An 18,757-nucleotide genomic window follows, 5' to 3' on the forward strand; every position below is an offset into this window, starting at 1 on the left:
TTGCCAATGCATTCATTTATCCGCACGTAACGTACAAAGTAATCTCGAAACGTCAAATATCTTGTCGTTTTCATTTCCGTCGCAAAAACTGCAAAGAATTACAGTCCCTAAGCATGGGACAAATTTGGCTGATAATACCAACTCAAACTGATAATCCGATGGCTTTGCTATTTCAGCGTAATTTCGTTGAAATAAAAACTAAACACTTATTCCTCTCAAATTGTGTTCTCTTTAACATATAACAGCAGTTGGAACAATCTTTTACATTACATTATTGTATACTTAAAACTAACACAAATTTTATAAAAGTTTAAGAACATTTTTAAGTATCACTTTTCCAAAGTGAGTAAATAGTTGAAATTAAATTCGGAGGCTCTCGCTACGAAGAATGTATATTTGGGTATTGCATGATATTGGAATCATTTCTAGTTCCACCTATATGCTATAATTAATAGAGCACTATAATTATTTATATAGATTCATCAGCGTGTTTTTCTTTGGTAACAACACGGTATCAAATTACGTGCGAGCTACTCCTCTGTATGAAAATGAATCCTCAAAATTTAAACAAAAACACCTTCTTCCTAATGACGATAATATAATTCTACTTCTAAATTTCTTCATGAACATAACGTTTAAAAAATTACAAAATATTGTCCAATCACAATACCAATCTTTAAAGATTATTAGTTATCGTACAATTATCTTTTTCCTTACCTGACAATAAGATGCACCGCCAACACGGAGGTTCCGTGTTTCCAAGGGAGAAGAGACTTCGAATCAAAATTAATAATCAAGCGGCGATCCTTCCTTCTTAATCCAGCTCTCGTCTTGGCCAAGAATTCGTTAATTTACGTCTTTGTCCGTTTGCCGAGAGGGCCATAATGCCTCGACAAGTGAAGCGTGAGAAGGAAGAAGCGAAGAAGAGAGAAGGAGATGAAGCAAGGGGTGGATTGCCGGTTGGTTTGGAACACGGAATGAGGGAGGGGGGGTGGAAGTTGAAGGGATGGCGACGGGTCGTTGCCCGAAAACGCGGCTCTGTTATTGTCCCCCTACTCCCTTTTCCGTTGCCCCTAACTCCGACTTCGATACACGCACACACCGATACACGCACACGCGGCCAAGAATCCCAGGCATACACGCGGCAAACACACACTGGAACGAATTTATGCACGCACGCAACGCAACGTATTCACGATCGCACACGCGAGAGCAGACGTATGCACGTTTTGTCTGATGCAGTGACACGCACACATAATCTGCACGCAGTCCTCGAGCGTCGTTTTGACGTACCATTCGGTTGACAACGAGGACGAAATAGCTGGTTAAGGGCCTGTTGGATTACCCCGTTAAATCGTCCTCTGTAATCTTTTCCTGAGATTGATAACCTAGCACTTAGGTAAGAAGATGGTTGTCCTTTAACGGTGGAATACCAAATCATTCAAAACGATGGGTTCCAGGTATTTCGGTTTTCCAATACACTAAACGCGTGCAGATGTTCTTAGCAAAACTAGCGTTGCGTTTTATTAAAGAAGAAACTTGATTATTCCGAATTAGCAGGAAATTAATGTTGGATTTTCGCTGGTAATAGTTTCAAACGAATCATATGCAAGAAATTGGCTTTTAACGGTAGATCGTTAAACCAGTCAAAATAACGAGGTTTCAGATATCTTGTTCTTGTAATATACCAAAGATATGGAGTATAATCTGTCAATGGATTCTAATCGACAATGTATAATATATTCAGATGCATATTAAGAACCGATAATTTCTGACGTTAACTTCCGAGAAGTTTTTGACTTTTGTTTGATCCTCTTTTTATTTTCAAACGAGAAAAGTTGTATTATATCGAGATCCGTGAAGAAACTTTGAACTCTTTCTATCATTTAATTTCATAGCGTTATCAAGTTTTATGACTCTTATTCCGAGTAAATGTGATATTATTATTGAAATGTAACGAAATGCTACAGTAGATTTTGTGAGCATTAGATCAAGTTTTCAGGTACTTAGTTGATCAAAGGGTAAAGCACGTTGATCGATTTAATTACAATGTCTTTCGGAATGGCGGAATGGAAAGAGCAGGTTTCGTATTTCAATAGCTTTGTAGAAAGTCTCATTCGTTGTTGCAACACAAATAGTTCAATTTCCGTCGTAGGACCGAAGGGTTTAGAAAATGTTGAGGAGAATTCTAGGTATCGAATGAACGGAAACAAGATTGAATTCACATGATGGCGTGAATACCATAGATAGGAATAGAATTCATTTGCTTTGACTACGTTTAGCATTAATTTGTCACGCATCACATACGATAGATACAAATATTATTTGTTAACTAAATGGGAAAAAGTTATTTGTGCTAGATATATAAATAATCACATATCATAATCCGATGTATACTTAATTTAATTGTTATCTGATCAATTTTTGCAATTGTACTAATTAGTAAAATTTTTTTAATCAAAAGTTACGACTTATCAGACCTAATAAATCCACTAGTTTACGAAGCTTTTAGAGAAATTACTAGTCAATTGATTGTCCTATTAAACATCTTTATTGTAAATTATACGTAACAATAGTCGAGCGGTTGATACAAAATTGTTGATTAATACTCTTTCTAGTATTGGCACTACATTGATTTTACACACAAAATTACGCACGGACAAACCAAGAAATTTGTCCTTACTTTAAAATACAATTTCTCTAAACGCTTACAATCTCTTCAGAAGTGGTTGCAACTTCGTAACAAAAACATCCGTAATCTTTGATCTCGCGGAATTCCAAAGAAACCCATTTAAAACTGGAGACGAACGTAGCCCCTAGACGATCTTAAAAACGTGTAAAAGCTCGACGAGTAATAGAAAGAGAGACGATAAACCGATTCATTAGACGACATTTCCATTCGATGTCGTAAAGATAGGTGGAAGAGGGTCGGTTTCGCGAGTAGAATAAGATTGAACGCGACGGTGTTTCACGGGGTAAAATGGTGAATAAAAGGGGACAGGAGCAGTCGTGATAAGGTAGACAAGATGCAACGAGCCGCGAATCTGAGGGGGTTGAAGGGGGTTGTTGGTAGGTGTCCTCGTTGTAGAATGGGCAAGGACACGTGGATTTGTCGACGAGCGCAAACCACTGACGGCGGAGTTACGTCGACGTCTCGTTGCACAGGCTCGATGCAGTCGGTAATGCAGCACTTTGCATTGTTGGCGGGTAGCAAGCGGCAACGTTTACTACCGTCGACGTGTCAATCCGTCCCGGGGTTTTACGAGCACTGCGTAAATTCCACGGCCTTGCTACGGGCGTCGTAGTCGCGGACGACCAACATTGGCCGGGCTCGTGCATCGTCAACGACAACAAATGCATTAGACTTTATGGCGGCTGGCTCGTTAACTCTCCTCATCCCATTCTCGGTCAGCTTCACCTATACATCGGCCAGACTCTGAAAATGTCCAGACTCTAGCCAGACGTGCCTCCGCCCTGCATCTGCATCCAATCGCGCGCATCCGTCGTTTTAGATCTTCCTAACTCGTACACGAGCTTTCCACCTCGACTGAAAACCGGCCAGAAAGCTTCAGCTGTACGGTATACATCGCTGGCCATAAGTATTAGGGTATCTGCTGCTATTTAGTATTTATGCAGATACTTTTCTTCTTTGAATCTAGCAAAGCTATTATTTCGATACGCTGAATCTTGCAGGTTAAAATCAGGAAAAGTGCAACGATGAAAAGTTCAACAAGTGTAACCTGTTTTCATGAAAATCGAGAAATATTTGCAGCATATAAAGTTCCGTATGATGACTTAAATGCTTCTAATATTAAGCGAACTACGTCATATTTCACTCTGAAGAGAAACTCCTTTGTGAAGAGTATTTTATTACAAATCTGTTATTTTGCTCGTGACGGTTAAAAATTTTTAAGCTCTTCGCTCTACAAATTACTTATCTTTATCTTTCTCAATTTTTCAGTTACGAGTCAGATTAAACTTAGAAGGACATCTGATATTAACAAACAATTTCAATAATCAACGTTGATACATATATACAGCAAAGAGTGAAATATATCATTGCCGCGTTCTTTGATAGATAATTTACATTTATAGTCGATAGATCAGGTCACATTTTCATAGACTCATAGATTTATGGATTAGTTGTATGAAGTAGATGCTGCCTGTAATTATTATCGGTTCATCGTTAATTCGTATATTTTGATAAAATTCATGTACTATCGTTGCTACAAATCGACCAAAGAGTCCGGGCACATACTTACGAACGGTATTATAAACAGAGAGGAATAAATTCGTAGAGAAAGCATTTTCCTTAACTAGACGCAGTTTGTTCCATTGTCTTCGGGGCTGTAACTAATTTCGGAGTGCCGGTTTGACTAATCAGATGCTTTGTTGCGAGACAAGATTTCGGCTGACTTTAACCGACTTCGCGCGTGGAAACGCGCGTGAAACGTGTTGTAACGATATAGTCGTCTACAAGTTAATTAACGTCAATAACGAACTGTGACGAGAAACTGCACCGGAAGGAGTACTCTTGGAGAACGATGTACGAGGGAAATGTACGGTTATGTTTGGAAAGGGGGTAACGATGAGTGACGTTGATTTTATTAGTTCGAATGTCAGGACGGAGGATATCTTTCGATTGATTCGTCCTGTTGTTGATGAATCGACTAGATGCCGCGCAAGAATTTCCGATTCATTGTCCTATAGATTCGTCCTCGCTTCTCTGAAAGTTTAATTCACCGTTACGCGATAGTCACGTTTATAAATTCACCGAATGGATATCATTCATGTGCCTCGAATAGATTTTCTGTGAGACGTAGCTATCGATATTATCGAACTCGTCGAAGTGGAGGACACAGGTTCGGAATATAAAACGTTGTGAAACAGAAACATGAAGATACGCGTACACACGTACATACGTTTCAGTTCTTCAATCTGAACGGGGTAATAGACGTAAATACAGCGTTTCGTCTTTTTTACTAACCACAAGACGGCTTAAATAGAACAGAAGAAAGCAGCTTCCTTACGATACTTTAATATCTTCGCTACCAATGTTCAAAGATATAAATTACGCAAAAATAACAGACGCCTGGTAATCTGTAAACGCTGTTAATCGACGATATATTTCTCTTCTAAACAATTTCGCGCAAGAAGGTCTATCTGGCGAGGATCTAACGCAACACAGCTAGGTCATTTAGATGACATGGGCATGTTTAAATCGGCAGGATGGACGGTGGCTTGTAGCAAACAGGCAAAAAGCATCGGGGCACCTCAACCGATGCTGCTGTTGGCTAGCTGTCGGACGAAAAAAGAAGTAGGGGAAGGTTTCGTCGCGTCCGGAAATTGTTCGACTCTCACAAAGTAGCGGAAGCGCCGGGAAAAACTCGGTAGAAAAGGGGCAGACATAGAGAACACCCTGTGATTAGGCGGTAAGAAAAATGCAGCCGACATTAATAGACCCTCTTTAAGGAGCCTCGAGATACCCGTCGCGTCTCTGTTTTTCCCGTCTTCCTGGCTCCTAACAAATGGCGAGCTAGCCCGTCACGGTCTCCCTCCCTTTCTCTGATCGATAGATTATTGTCTTGGCTTTTGTCGACTTTCTAATAGTCCTCCTAAAAATCCTTGTCGTTGACTTATCACTTCCACTTCGACCTGGACCAAGAAAACATTGAGAAATGACCGTTCGTGGCTGAATTATTGCGGCGTATCAGGTTGCCACCGGAAATCGAGCGCTATCTCGATCCCGTTTCCTTTTATTTTACGACCGAGTTTTCGGAAACTTTGCGCCGATCGATGTGGGAAACAGATCTACGTGGATTCGGAAATCGAGTTTGCTTCTTGTTTGCGACTTCTTGGCTTTGTGACGCGAATAAAAGTGTTTGTCGAGGAGGCTTTATGTACGAGAAAATGACGAATAACTGTTGGATCGTATGATGTTACAAAAAAAAAAAAGATGGGAAATTAAAAATACGAATATTATTAGGTTGCAACGTGTATCCATCTTGTTTCCTTCGTTCGGCGGTATATTGTTTTCTCGATCCTTTGTCAATTTTACGCTCATTTAAAAAATTATATCTTAGATTAACGGAAATTAGGAAGGAATTTTTCAATCATGCTCCGCATTTTTCAATACGTGTCCATGATCGGCACAGGGGAAACGAACATAGTATACGATGTTTCGACGCGCGAGAGATATATTTCAACGTTGATCGAAAAAATTAGTATCTAGAATCAAGCGGTAAATATTCTTGCAGATGTATTAATGGACGATTCGAGACTCGCGTCATGAAGCCAAGTGCGTTTTACGATTCGGTTCCTCGAGTGCGCGATATCGGATCGCATTATAGATGCTATTATCGAACGTCAAAATTGACGTCGCTTTTATCGAAATTGGGAATTAAAAGTAGAGAAAATACGCGATCGCTTGGCGAATATATCGACGAGGGTCCGCGCTTTGCCAACCGATGCCGTAGCTCGTATTTTCGGATGTTTTAACCCAGATTGTCACGGAAACTATATCGGAACGTCCCCGAATTCAAAGTAACGGTGGCAGTATGCTCGAAAATGTCGCGTAACTACATTTTGACATAGGTTATACATTTAATTACGTTCGAGAGCATAGAAATATGGTACGTGTATTCTTTTCATGGATTTTCATTTAATAATACGTAACGTGATATAAATTCTAGCAAGGAGAAACTTATTTATTCTAGTTCTCTATAAATACGCATCTTTCTATCTTTCATCGAAGAAGTACAATACGAGCATTTTTACATTCTACGTATTATAGCTTTTACAACATTTTTTTAAATACTATCAAGTATATAAACCAGCGAAGAAAAAAAAAAAAAATAGAAAAATTTATTTCTCAACCCAATAGCTCGAAACCAAATGAAACATCTTACTATTCTCTTTCGAAACGATCGTTTCGTCTTAAAATATGATACTACATAAATTTACGATTAATTGCCAGTTTCCTTGCACGTGATTGATTACGGAAGTAAGTTATGTAGGTAAAATTAAAAATGAACGATATTCAGGGTTAAGGTTATCCTCGTCTACCTCCAGTTATGTACGATTTCTCGACGTTATATGCACGTGGGTTTGTCGACCTCGTGCTCATATGCTTTTCTCGAAGTTCATCGAGTTGCCTCGGTTGTTTACAGTCTCGAGGCATCGCACGCAAATTACAGTCAATTAGAGACTTACTGGCCGTCATAAGTTCTGATGCGAGCCTCGAATATCGCGTACCGTGCATTTTTTACGACTGATGCGTAGATTATGGATGATCGCTAAGGGCGTGTATCGATATATTGGACAGATCATAAATTAACCCGTAGGCGGTTGCAACATTTATGAGGCCCTATAAAATACCGTGACATGCACAATAAAAATACGCGTGTGTCTTTGTGTGGAACGGAGAAAACAGAAAAAAAGGATTTTTGTTCACTCTCAAATGTACGATTCTTTCGGATTTGATGAAACATTTCGAACGCGTTAATAATATTCTTCATTTCCGCCGAAACATTGTTTATGTAACAGCTGTAACAGATGTAACAGATAAGTTGTGAGCAAATTATATGTCCCAAAAGCCCGTTACACGATAGAGTACGCAAAAATGATGTCGTATCCTCCTCGTGACGAACGAGTAAATATGTAAGGATGAACGAGGGTAGTTCACTTGTCTTCGAAACGCTTAAACACTCAATAAGCGGTACATTCGCGTACGTTAAATTCTTTGACTTTTTAAAACGAAACGTTTCTTAAACAAACCGTAATTTAACAGCTCTTACGTCCCGCATTTTGAAACAGAAACATATTTTTACCGGCACACATACGTATAAGATGCTTGGTGCTCTCGTTTTATCTCCCTAGAATCGCGGCAAATCAGACATTTATTCATTACTGCAAGTGGCGTTCCAGCCGGCACATTACTCACGGTACGTAAACACACCATGGCATGCTGGTTGCATTGACATCGAAATATTACAGATTGGTATCATGCCCGCCACGCTTCGACTCGATTAAAAGTGTCCGTTCGATGTAGAAATTACAGTCGATTAAAAGACTGCGGTAACTATCAGAACGTGATATCGAAGAAAGAGAAGAAGACGAAGACGACGACAGAGAGATAGAGAGAGAACTAAAAAAGAGGAAGAAGAAAGGAAAGGAAAGAAAAGAAAGGGAACAGTTCGTTTTTCAGGCCCGCGTACGATGGACACACGAATACCGGAGGGCTACGTAGTGAGCACATATTTGCACGAAGTAACTCACGTCCATGTATTTCTTGCAACCACGTACGTAGCTGTACTTACGTACAGCGTGTGAGATAAGATAGCCTGTGGTACCTACGCTCGTAGGGGGTGGAAGGGGATATATAATTGCAGAGGGCAAATGGAGAGAGAAATACAGTACGCGTGTACGTACTGTAACGATGCGTGTATGTGTGAGCTGTTTGATGCAGGTGATGGTACGTACGTGTGTTTGCGAGGGCGAAAGAAAGATGCGCGGAGATGTTCTCGCCAGGTCAGCACGGGGTCACGCTTGGAATCCAGAGCAAACTATCCCCTCCTTCGTTTTCCCTCCCGTACCTCCCTCCCTCTTTCCTCTAAGTTCCTCTTGTTTGACCGCTTGCTTGCCTACCTACCTACCTACCTACCTACCTACCTGCTCGCCCTCTCCTCGTCCTTTTCTTCGTCTCCTTCCTCTTCTTCTTCTTCTGTTTCTTCTTCTACTCTTACTACTCCTCCTTCGTCTTCCTTCGTGATCCTCTTTTTCCCCGATGCCAAGTAAGAAGCCTATATACCGTCAGTTCTTCGTGTAACCCTTCACCTTCCCTCCTCCGTTCATCCTGCTCTATCGAGGGATCAGGCAAAACTCGCCTGTCTCTTTCTGACGATACCGTGAAACTGCCACGTGAAATTCGCGTCTTCCGTGTCATTGCAAGGCGATCCTGCTCCTCGAACGACGGGGAAGGGACCGCTCGAACGTAAATCGATCTCCGAGGAAGAAGCTGACGATGGTTCCACGGTTGTCACAGGTAAATAGCCGGCATCGATTCCGCGATTACTCGTACGGACTTGATACGCTTGATTTATTTTCTGGCAAGATCGTTGTTTACTATATTTGACTATTTGTGAGGATGACGATTAAACGTTGTACGGTGACGGAAAGAGAATGTTGTTACGTCAATTGATTTAGCAATGAAAGAATTGAAATTGCAAATGGAATACGTCAATGGAATAGAAAAGGATCTTTTCAATGAAATAGGACGTAAATTCAATGCAGAATTCGTATTATCCGTGGTAGTTATACTTCCGCTTCGTTTGTCTGTTAACGATATTTTCAAACGATGAAATAATCCGAATAAATTAGAATTTGCGTACTTTAAATGTACAAGACGTACCTAGCAACAAAAAGTGTCGAAATATGTTCTTTGAACAGTAAGAAATAAAAATATAGGCGTTGAAAGTTTTATCAAAAATTTGTAACAAAATAGCAGCGGACTGATTCTTCCCACAATGTAGGAACAAATTATGCAGCCGTTACCTTCAACGATAGATATGTTAAACACGAGAGTGACACCTGTGAACTTTTATTTGGGAGAAAATTCACCGAGTAAAAATTAATTCGCGTCAGAAATTGATACGAAGAATCCTTAGTATTTACGAATATGTGCTAAAATAAAAGAAAATTAACGCCTAATTTCTCTATGAAGTAGTAAAACACTTTGAGATGGAATTAGATCGAATGTCATCAATCCGTTTTCGCATTTTATCGGGCGAGAGATCAATCCGTTGCTATTTCCTCTTCATGTCATAATTTTTCGAGAGCGCATTTATGGATCTATGTTTAGAGACGTTCTCGACACCCTCCAGCTTCCAATTAACGATTTTCGATCAATAATTATAAATTATTAAATCAATCGAAAGATTCTGTCGCCAAATTTTCCCTCTATATTTATAATCTTATTTGAAGATATTTCGCAAACCGCTATTAATCGATATATGCATATATTAATTAACGAGGCATAATCTATAAAAAGACTGTGTAATATTATCCAAGAGATTATCTGTTGTTGAGTAACAAATTGTTCCGTATCAAAGTATTATATATAATCTTAGACGTTGCAATTTGTACGCGTACCGAATAAAAATAGTTTTTCTATAAATCGATTACTAGCTTGTTTATATCTTTATATGAAATTTTTGAATTAATAAGACATATTACATAATACTAATTGCTAATAGCTAATATGCGAGTTCAATGCTCCGAATCTGATTATCAGAAACGTTGGAAAAATATTCCTGAACAACAGTAAAAAAATGAAAAATTCAACAGCATCAGAGAAGAGATAATCATGAGCAACAATAAAAATTATATGAAAGACAAAATATTCTATTTCTTCTATTCTAAAACGATCTATTTCTTTCCTTTCACAGAACAAAGATAACAGAAATTTTTTGTCAAGAAATTCTATTCCCATCGTCCAAATGTACGTATAATTCATCAAACAGCTTGAAAGTTACCCGTAATTTAACATTAATTATCGCACAATGATATTCTCATTAATCATCCGAGAGGGATCTTTAAAATACAAAAACGAACGAAAACAGAAATTTCCGATCAACTTACGCAACAACCTCCTCGTTAATCTGTAGTTAAGTACATAAAGTACTTGAAATTTCTAGCAACTTACCTATAATTTTATATTAATTACGTAATATTCTTACTAACCGTATCGGTAACATGTCGCAATATTTTGATGAATCACTGTCAAACCACGCTTGAAGATCTCGGTATCCGTGAGAATATCACAGTGGCAAGACTTAACAAGCGCCATGGGAAAAGGCGAAAGTCCATCCCGGGTATGTGCGTCGGTAGTTAGTTTCGCGCGCATACATAATCAGAATTTGCGTGTAGAATCTCGACTTTCGTGCCGTTCAAAGGGGCTACACGGGACGCACTTAAAAGGTGGCACGTTGAGGCGCACTCACGTGCTGTCTCTTATAAGGCAAATCGCTTCGTCGCGGCACGAAGTTACCTTTACGGGCGATGCAATTCCTTCGGTTGCTCGTCTGTGGTACTGGGCAACTAACTATCCCTCTGTTCGGCTACGTCTATTCGACGATAATCAGCCAGATAATTCACCGGATCGTCAAGGATTTTCTTCCAAGAGCTTTACATTTTGACATCGCACGATGATTCTAAAATCTTGCTCGAAGAAAAATATTTGTTTTTTTACGGTATCGTTTCATGTTAGGGCAATTGTGGAAGAGATAAACCATGTTTATAGAAATATCTCATATTTCTACGTACACTATCTGCATTATCCATCAATAGCGTTGTTTCTTTTTTTTTTAAATAAATTACGATGGATGTAGAAACTAGCTCTGCGTAATAGCTAGAGATATATAGTACCGTTTCAACGATACACGAGAAATGGTATCTCTTTGGTTATCTCGTACCAACGATCGAAGGGGGGCGATGTCTGCGATTAAAGTTTGTATGCGTCGTTACATGTTATATGAATTTAAGAAAAGTACAAGATATCTTTCGTGTTATACGAGTTTAAGAAACTCATTTTAAGAAGCAAACCATTCATGTCTTCATAGAGTTTAACCGTAGACCAACAATTCTTTGCGTGAGACCGCATCGGTTATGAGATGAGTAAGAAACGATCGTAGAATTAAATATCCGATATATCGAAGTAAAAAAGTACTTGTTATACTTTTACTGCGAAAAAACTGTCAGTATTTCTGCACCCACCTCGTATATCTAACGATATAGGTCTATGAACGTTCTATAACAGCCGAATCTTGGTTGCATCACGAAAATAATCGCATCTGCCACTTGGTCCCTATCTTGATAATCTCGCGTACGAACGTTCGCCTCGTTACGCATCGAGCACGCCAATTACAAACACAATTATGCGCAAGAGGCGTGAGCGCGAGCTACACGTTGGCGGATCGAATTCACCCATCACTACGCATAACCGTAACATACACAAATGCACGGAAAAATGTACACGAGCGTAAACAGTTGTCAGCGCGCCGCTTAGACGCCTGCTGGACGTCAGTCGTATCATCGATACGGTTTCTCGTTAATTTCAGCTTTCATCTCAAAGAATCTTGCGCAAGTGCAGTAACGGTGCAGTCAAAAAAGCAATATCCGGCGAGCATCGAGCCGTTAATTATGCCATCGTTCGTGTCGTCGCGCTGGATGTCGTGTCGTCGTATGCGTATGAAGTATTTCCATTTCCATGATTGGACCGACGACGAGGAATTGGCGGCGGCCGCGTGTACCGCCGCGACAGATGGAGATTCGTGATTCCCCGCGTGTAGCATGAGGAACGGGTCGAAGGATAGAGAAAAGCCAGATATGCCGTTGAAGAGGCAGAGAGAAGAGAGAAAGAGAGATAGAAAAGGAGGGAAAGAGGGAGAGACGTTGGCAGTCGCCGGATGGGAGGTCGCCGCGTGTTAGGGACGCGCCGCGTGTCAATTAAGTGGCTCTGACCGGTGAGATACGGGAACTCCTTTCCATACGGATATGCATACGCTCGCTCCGAATCCGCTTCGGTTATCGTTTACACGTACCTATGTGCACGTATATACGGACGAAGACTGCAACAATGTGCCACGGACTGATGCCCGACAGAGAGCTGTTGATTTGTTTCGCTCTGAAAAAGCGTCCAAGTTGCGAGACCACCTACGATAGCTAGGTCTTTTCCAAGTGAAACACGAGTTTCGTTTCTAGGACGTTTCACGGCAAGTTACGAGACGGTGTTTAGGATGATTAAGGGGAGGATTGTCTTTTAGGTTTCGATCGATAGAGACTCCTGCATTTGCATCTCCATTATGTATACGAATAACCGACCGTTTGGATATTTTCTTTGTACAGAATGGCTGATTAAATATCACCAAAATTATTTTACAAAAGGTTGAAAATGATCGACCAATAGGATCTCTACTATAATCCGATTAAACGATTCGATCTTCCGAGTATATTCTTTATTCGCTGTACGCGAAAGAAACTAGAGACACAAAGGTCCATGAAAAGTGTTACCGATACACGAGAAATAACGAGATACTCGGCTACGATGGAAACTTTTGACAAGTTGACGGTGTCTTTGATAAAACGTTCTCCGTCGCTTAATGGAATAAACGAAACTGAAAATCGCTCGAGGAGTACCAGTTCTTCTCCGACGAGCAACCACTTATCGCTAAGTACGTATAACCGCAAGACCGACGCAACTTATAAAGTAAATGTATGTATACATTTTGCGTAAATGGGCTCACTCGTTTCGTCATTTCATCGTATCCTCCTGGGATCCCATTATGAATGCGTCCTTTTCGATCTTACTCCATCTTCCTCGTTTTCCTTTTAGTTTACCTTTGTCTTTGTCTCTTTTCCTTTTTAACATTTTTCCTCCTCTTTTTCTCCTCCTGTCTATATCGTAGCGAGAACACGTGACACGAGACCTCGTTACGATGACCCCAGCTGGAAATGTTCACGAAGGCCCTATCCATCGCGATCAAGAACCGATCCCTGTTTGCCTTCGGTCTCAATGACCCGGGCATCACGAAAGTATTATCCTTCTTCTTTTCTTTTCCTACCTCTGTTCACCTTTGACTTTTATTATCCACGAGGTTCGTTTCGAGATACCTTGTAAACGCAAATCAGATTTCCACGGTATCCAAAGCGAGATGTATATTTCATTCAAACTGCAGACGAAATCGTCATCGATTATCGAATTTTTTTTCTCTATTTCTAGATTTTTCTACAATCACATTCTGGTTTAGACAAGCGTGAAATTCTGTGAAAATATTGATTAACGAATCAGTGTTCGAAGTCTACGAGTGAAAACATAGGAAGTCCATTTTTGTTCATTCTCGAATTTTTATGTCACTTTGTGACCGCAAGCATTACGAACCATTCGAATGTGATATAGTTGAAATGTGGAACTATTTCTTTGTCCAAAGATATAATCCAAAGATATAAAGATGTAGACTCCCTTTTTAGTAGTAATAAAAAATGGGTAATATGCATGTAGCGTGACTAATGTTACGAGTATCAAAATTTTGTATACGTTCGATAGAATGACAAAAATATATATTTAATTCGAAATAATTAATTTTACTTTGAACGTCTTTTAGATAATATCTACGATGATTCGTTTATTATGAATTTCGTAGCATAAAAAAGTTGATAAAGTAATTGTTCACACATTACGCTATACTATTATACATGCGAGATTGCTTATGTTTTAAATAGTATGCAAATTTTATTTATTTCTTCATATTAAGAATATAACACATTATGATCGTTTATTATAATCACGATAATTATATGAAATTGTTTTTTAATGGCTCACGCTATTAGTGTTGTGGAAATATTTACACAGTTCTGTACTGCTATTGCGTGCACATGGCGTTGTAATAAAGATAAATTCTATTCTAAAAGTGCATTAGCTATACGATTGAACAGATAAACATCTTCGTAATTAAATAGTAATCAGATCTATTTAATTCCAAACTATTTTTACGCCTTAAGGGATAAAAGAATTGCAAACTTTTATTTCAATTTTTATCTTTGCTCCAAGGCTTATATCAAACACCCTTTTCTCGGTGTTTCGTATCGTTAAAAAGATTGTGTCCCAGATCCATTAATAAATATATTTAGAAATGTATTTTAAAATATACAATTCGAATAATATCATCGTCCAACATAAACACGATCCGTCGATAAAATTCTAATAACGATTCTAAGCATCAAATCGTGGTATCGTGAAAGAGATAACGATACGAAGATCAATAGCGCGTGATATTAAAAAAATACGGTTACAGATTATCCCATCGTATCAGCTGGAAGGTTGAAAACGAGTCGCCTTGGCGTACACTTTTCGCGTATCTGTTGCACGAAGTAGAATGGACGGACCGAGGGGAAACAGTCAGCCACTGTGACACCGCGTTATTACTAAACTTTCCAGCCTGAATATTCACGAGGCATTATGTTTCCGTGAGAAGAAAAAAAAAAAAAAAAGGAAGAAAGGCCGGACGCGTAATTAAGCACTAATGGAGAGTCCCGTTAGATCCCGAAAGAAGCTTTACAACGAAGCGTCAAAGTGCAAACATTAAATATGCCGTGGACGATTTTTAAGGATGCGTTACGGGGCCCGAGCTTACACCGTTAATGGAAGGATAAGAGGAACAGCGGGATGGTAGATGGTGAGGGATGGATTTGAAGGATGCGAGAGGACACGAGTATGAAAAGGGTGAAAGGGTCGAGGACCGGAAGTTCACGAGTAGGGTTGATGCCCGCGCGGGGGAGGAACGCCGAGCCAGAGGGTGAAGAGCGGTTTAACGCGTTTCCGCGGTAGAGCGGTTTAACGCGCACATACCGCGTCTTCGTGTGTGCTACCACGACGACTGCCGCTAGGATACCGTGTGTGTGTTAATGCATACGTATGAGCAGGTACATTGGCACATACAACGAGCCACACGAGCGTGTCTCGTTAAGGAAAGACTTCTTAACAGCGATTCTAGTAACGATTAATCAAACGTGTTTTCGGTCGGCTTCCGAGTCTCCTTTCTTAACTATTCGTATTAGTTTCTTTGAATAGTATCGGTTATAACAAAATTTCGATAATTTTGTGTCTTCTGTGGTGTTTGTTTATCGATTGCGCGAGATGATAAATGCGAAGCCGTAAGGAAGCAATTTTTCTACCAATACATAGGAATAAGAGAGAATAGCTGTACAAACAATTACATGTCTTATTAATGAAGCACTTCTTGGTAGTAATTTTAGTAACGGCTAGTTAATCATCGTTTTCATTTTGTTTCTGATTCTCCTTTATTACTTTTTCCGATAATTTCTCTCATATTTCATCTTTCATATTTACATATGATGCAAAGGAAATATGGAAACAAAGCAGCGAGATTGATTATTCGCGTTAATACATATGTATAGTGAATACTTATAGACGTTTTACACATTCATCAACGGAGAATTAATTTATTCAATTGTACAGCGTTTCATAATGAAAGGATGCCAGATACACCGCGAGCTACGATGGAATTCTTAGCTGCACGACCTGCGCAATCTTTTAAACTTTTAGTATCATTACAGATGCCGATGAAGGAAGTTAACTTTTATAAAATGGCTGGTACTTTCGGTATCGAACAACCAATTGTAATTGCCTGTCAATTATTTCAAGATCCTATCGTTTCCGTCTATCGTTAGTGTACGTAAGGAAGAATTGTAACATATTTGCCAACAGATTACTCGAGCTTGTATACAAGATACTTGTTTCGGCAGTGGGAGGTTCGCGTTACGGTTTTCGCAATTGTAACTTGGAATTTCTGGTTCGGCGTAATGCACCGGACATGGGAAGTTTCGAAGGTACAATTTATCACGCAGCCGAGGGAGTTACAACGTGGTCCAAATGGAAAATTCGGATTTAGCTTGGGCAACAACGCGAAGAAATTAAATGAGACTTACCGAAGCGATAGAGGGCTTAACTGCTACAAGATCCGTTGGAACATCGGCTCTGACTCTTGTTAGTTTGGAATTAACCATTAATTTCTCACAGCGTTGGTACTTGATATTTGAGAATTTTTTGGAAATAATTCCACGAAAAGTCCCAAATTGGAAACATATACAGAATGATTTAGGAAAATGAGCATGAGAAATCAAAAACTTGAAACAAATTGTTTGAAATATTACTTTGACAAAACTCTCGGAAGAACCTTACGTTATAGAGAAAACAAAAGTTCGTACCAAATGTTAATTATTTCAAATTGATCAGTATTATTTTATGGAGTTACGGATAACTCTCGAATGAATTTCAAATAATATCCGATATCTTTAGATGTCGTTTTTAAGAATGAAACGTATCTATTTGGTACATGAATCGAGACTTTTGCACAGTGTCGTATACGTTTTTACAAATTCCCAAATTTCTATTATTATATCATTACGTTCACTGTCGAAAGAAAAGTTCATCTCATATGGATGAAATTTATCGTCCGTTGATTCGATAAAGAGGTAACAAGAGCTTCTAATTATTAATTCACGCGTAATTTGTATATTTTGAGCAAATTTAAGCACCGTTATTGCAAATTGGCCAAAGTGTCCGGATACTTATGAAGGATAATGCGTATACGTCACAGCGCTACGACAGGGATAAAGGGGATAGAACAGCTTTCTAGCTTGTAATGAAATGCTAAACGCACGTTGAGGGTGCAGTCGCGGTGTAAAGAATGGTCGTGTAAAACTTTCGTGACGACTGGTGTCGTACTGTATTATCAGTGCCATTTGTAATGCTGATTCGACCAGTGGCCCGAGAAATTGTTCGCGTTTCACTCACCGTATGAAATTACGTGCGAAGCTATAAAGTATGTCACGTTGGTCAAGTAATTTTTATCTGTATTATTCGCGTACCGTGGTATGTCCATCGTACGGTGAAACAAACGTGTACGATTGCACGATGCGATTATATACATATGTAGTAATTTTCTTTTACGTAAAGCTTTAATTGTAATTATTAGTCGCGTGACGTACTTCCAGAGATGTCATCGTTCTAGTATTATCGGAATATAATTTATTAGCTATGAACAGTCTTAGATGTATTATCGTAAAGAACACTTTGAAAGTAATTAATCGATTTATACCTATTATATTTCTTGAGAGTATTCCATTGATTTTCTAATTTCTTATTTTATACGTAGTTAAGGAACTAATTAACGATCCATTGTTTCATTTGTTTCCATAAAATCTCGTCGATTCGTTCCACGTTAAAACATCGATTTCTTAAATCACTCTGACGATTAAATCGACAGTAATTGCGCTACTCAAGAGCATGGTTTAGTTATTTCAGATTGTACCAGATTAAGGACATGCATCGATTAAACTTAACCGTACTTTGCGTCATTTCTCTGGTTGTTTTATTATTTTCAAACGATACGAAGAATCGCGTGTCTGAATATACAAAAGTTTCACGTTTTCCCACCCGTAACGATGACATTAAATGTTCCGTAACCGTAAGGTTGGCACTTAACGAGTGAAAAGATTTTAGAAACCAAAGTTGATCTCTCGCTGCCGAGTAACTTATACAAGCGAATTACCGAACAAGCTACGACATATCATGCTGCAGAACCATCGAGACAATTTAGCCTCGTAGCACGATCATATCCCCGAGTGATACACCGGCGATGGCTGTTTGGGAGTGTGCATCGGGCAACGAATCATTCCCATAATCAGCAGATAAGGAAACGGCAGAAGAGCGTGCAACAAAAGGCTACGTAAACGGTAATCTACATCCTCGTAGAAAAGGTCGAGCGCGGTACAGAAACCATCCGCCCCTGGAGGCGGGTAGGCAAGACGTGGAGCGGCCAGCACACGATCTATCCTCGTCCGTGCGTGTTCGTGACTTGGGTCGGGCCTAGGATCCTGGGCCTGGTCCGTTCTCTCGGCTAACGTCTCCCACCAACATCGGCACCAGCAACGTCAGCGAACGAACCCAGGCACCGGTATACAGTACGAACGAACGTTAACAGTATACACACCCGTGCCTTCTGCTCCTTCGTCTTCGATCCTGCGGCCCTAAGGAGCAGTCACGGAGCAACCCTTGCTGTAGCGGGCGTTAGAATGCCCAGGGGGGACGGGCGAGGTTGTAAAGGAGGGCGAGGATGGCATCAGACGGCCGCGAGGAAGGGAAGGGGAGAAGGCAAGTGGCGAAGAGGTGGGCAAGAGG

This window comes from Bombus affinis, chromosome 3 (genome assembly GCF_024516045.1).
Source record: "Bombus affinis isolate iyBomAffi1 chromosome 3, iyBomAffi1.2, whole genome shotgun sequence".
NCBI classification, from domain to species: domain Eukaryota; kingdom Metazoa; phylum Arthropoda; class Insecta; order Hymenoptera; family Apidae; genus Bombus; species Bombus affinis.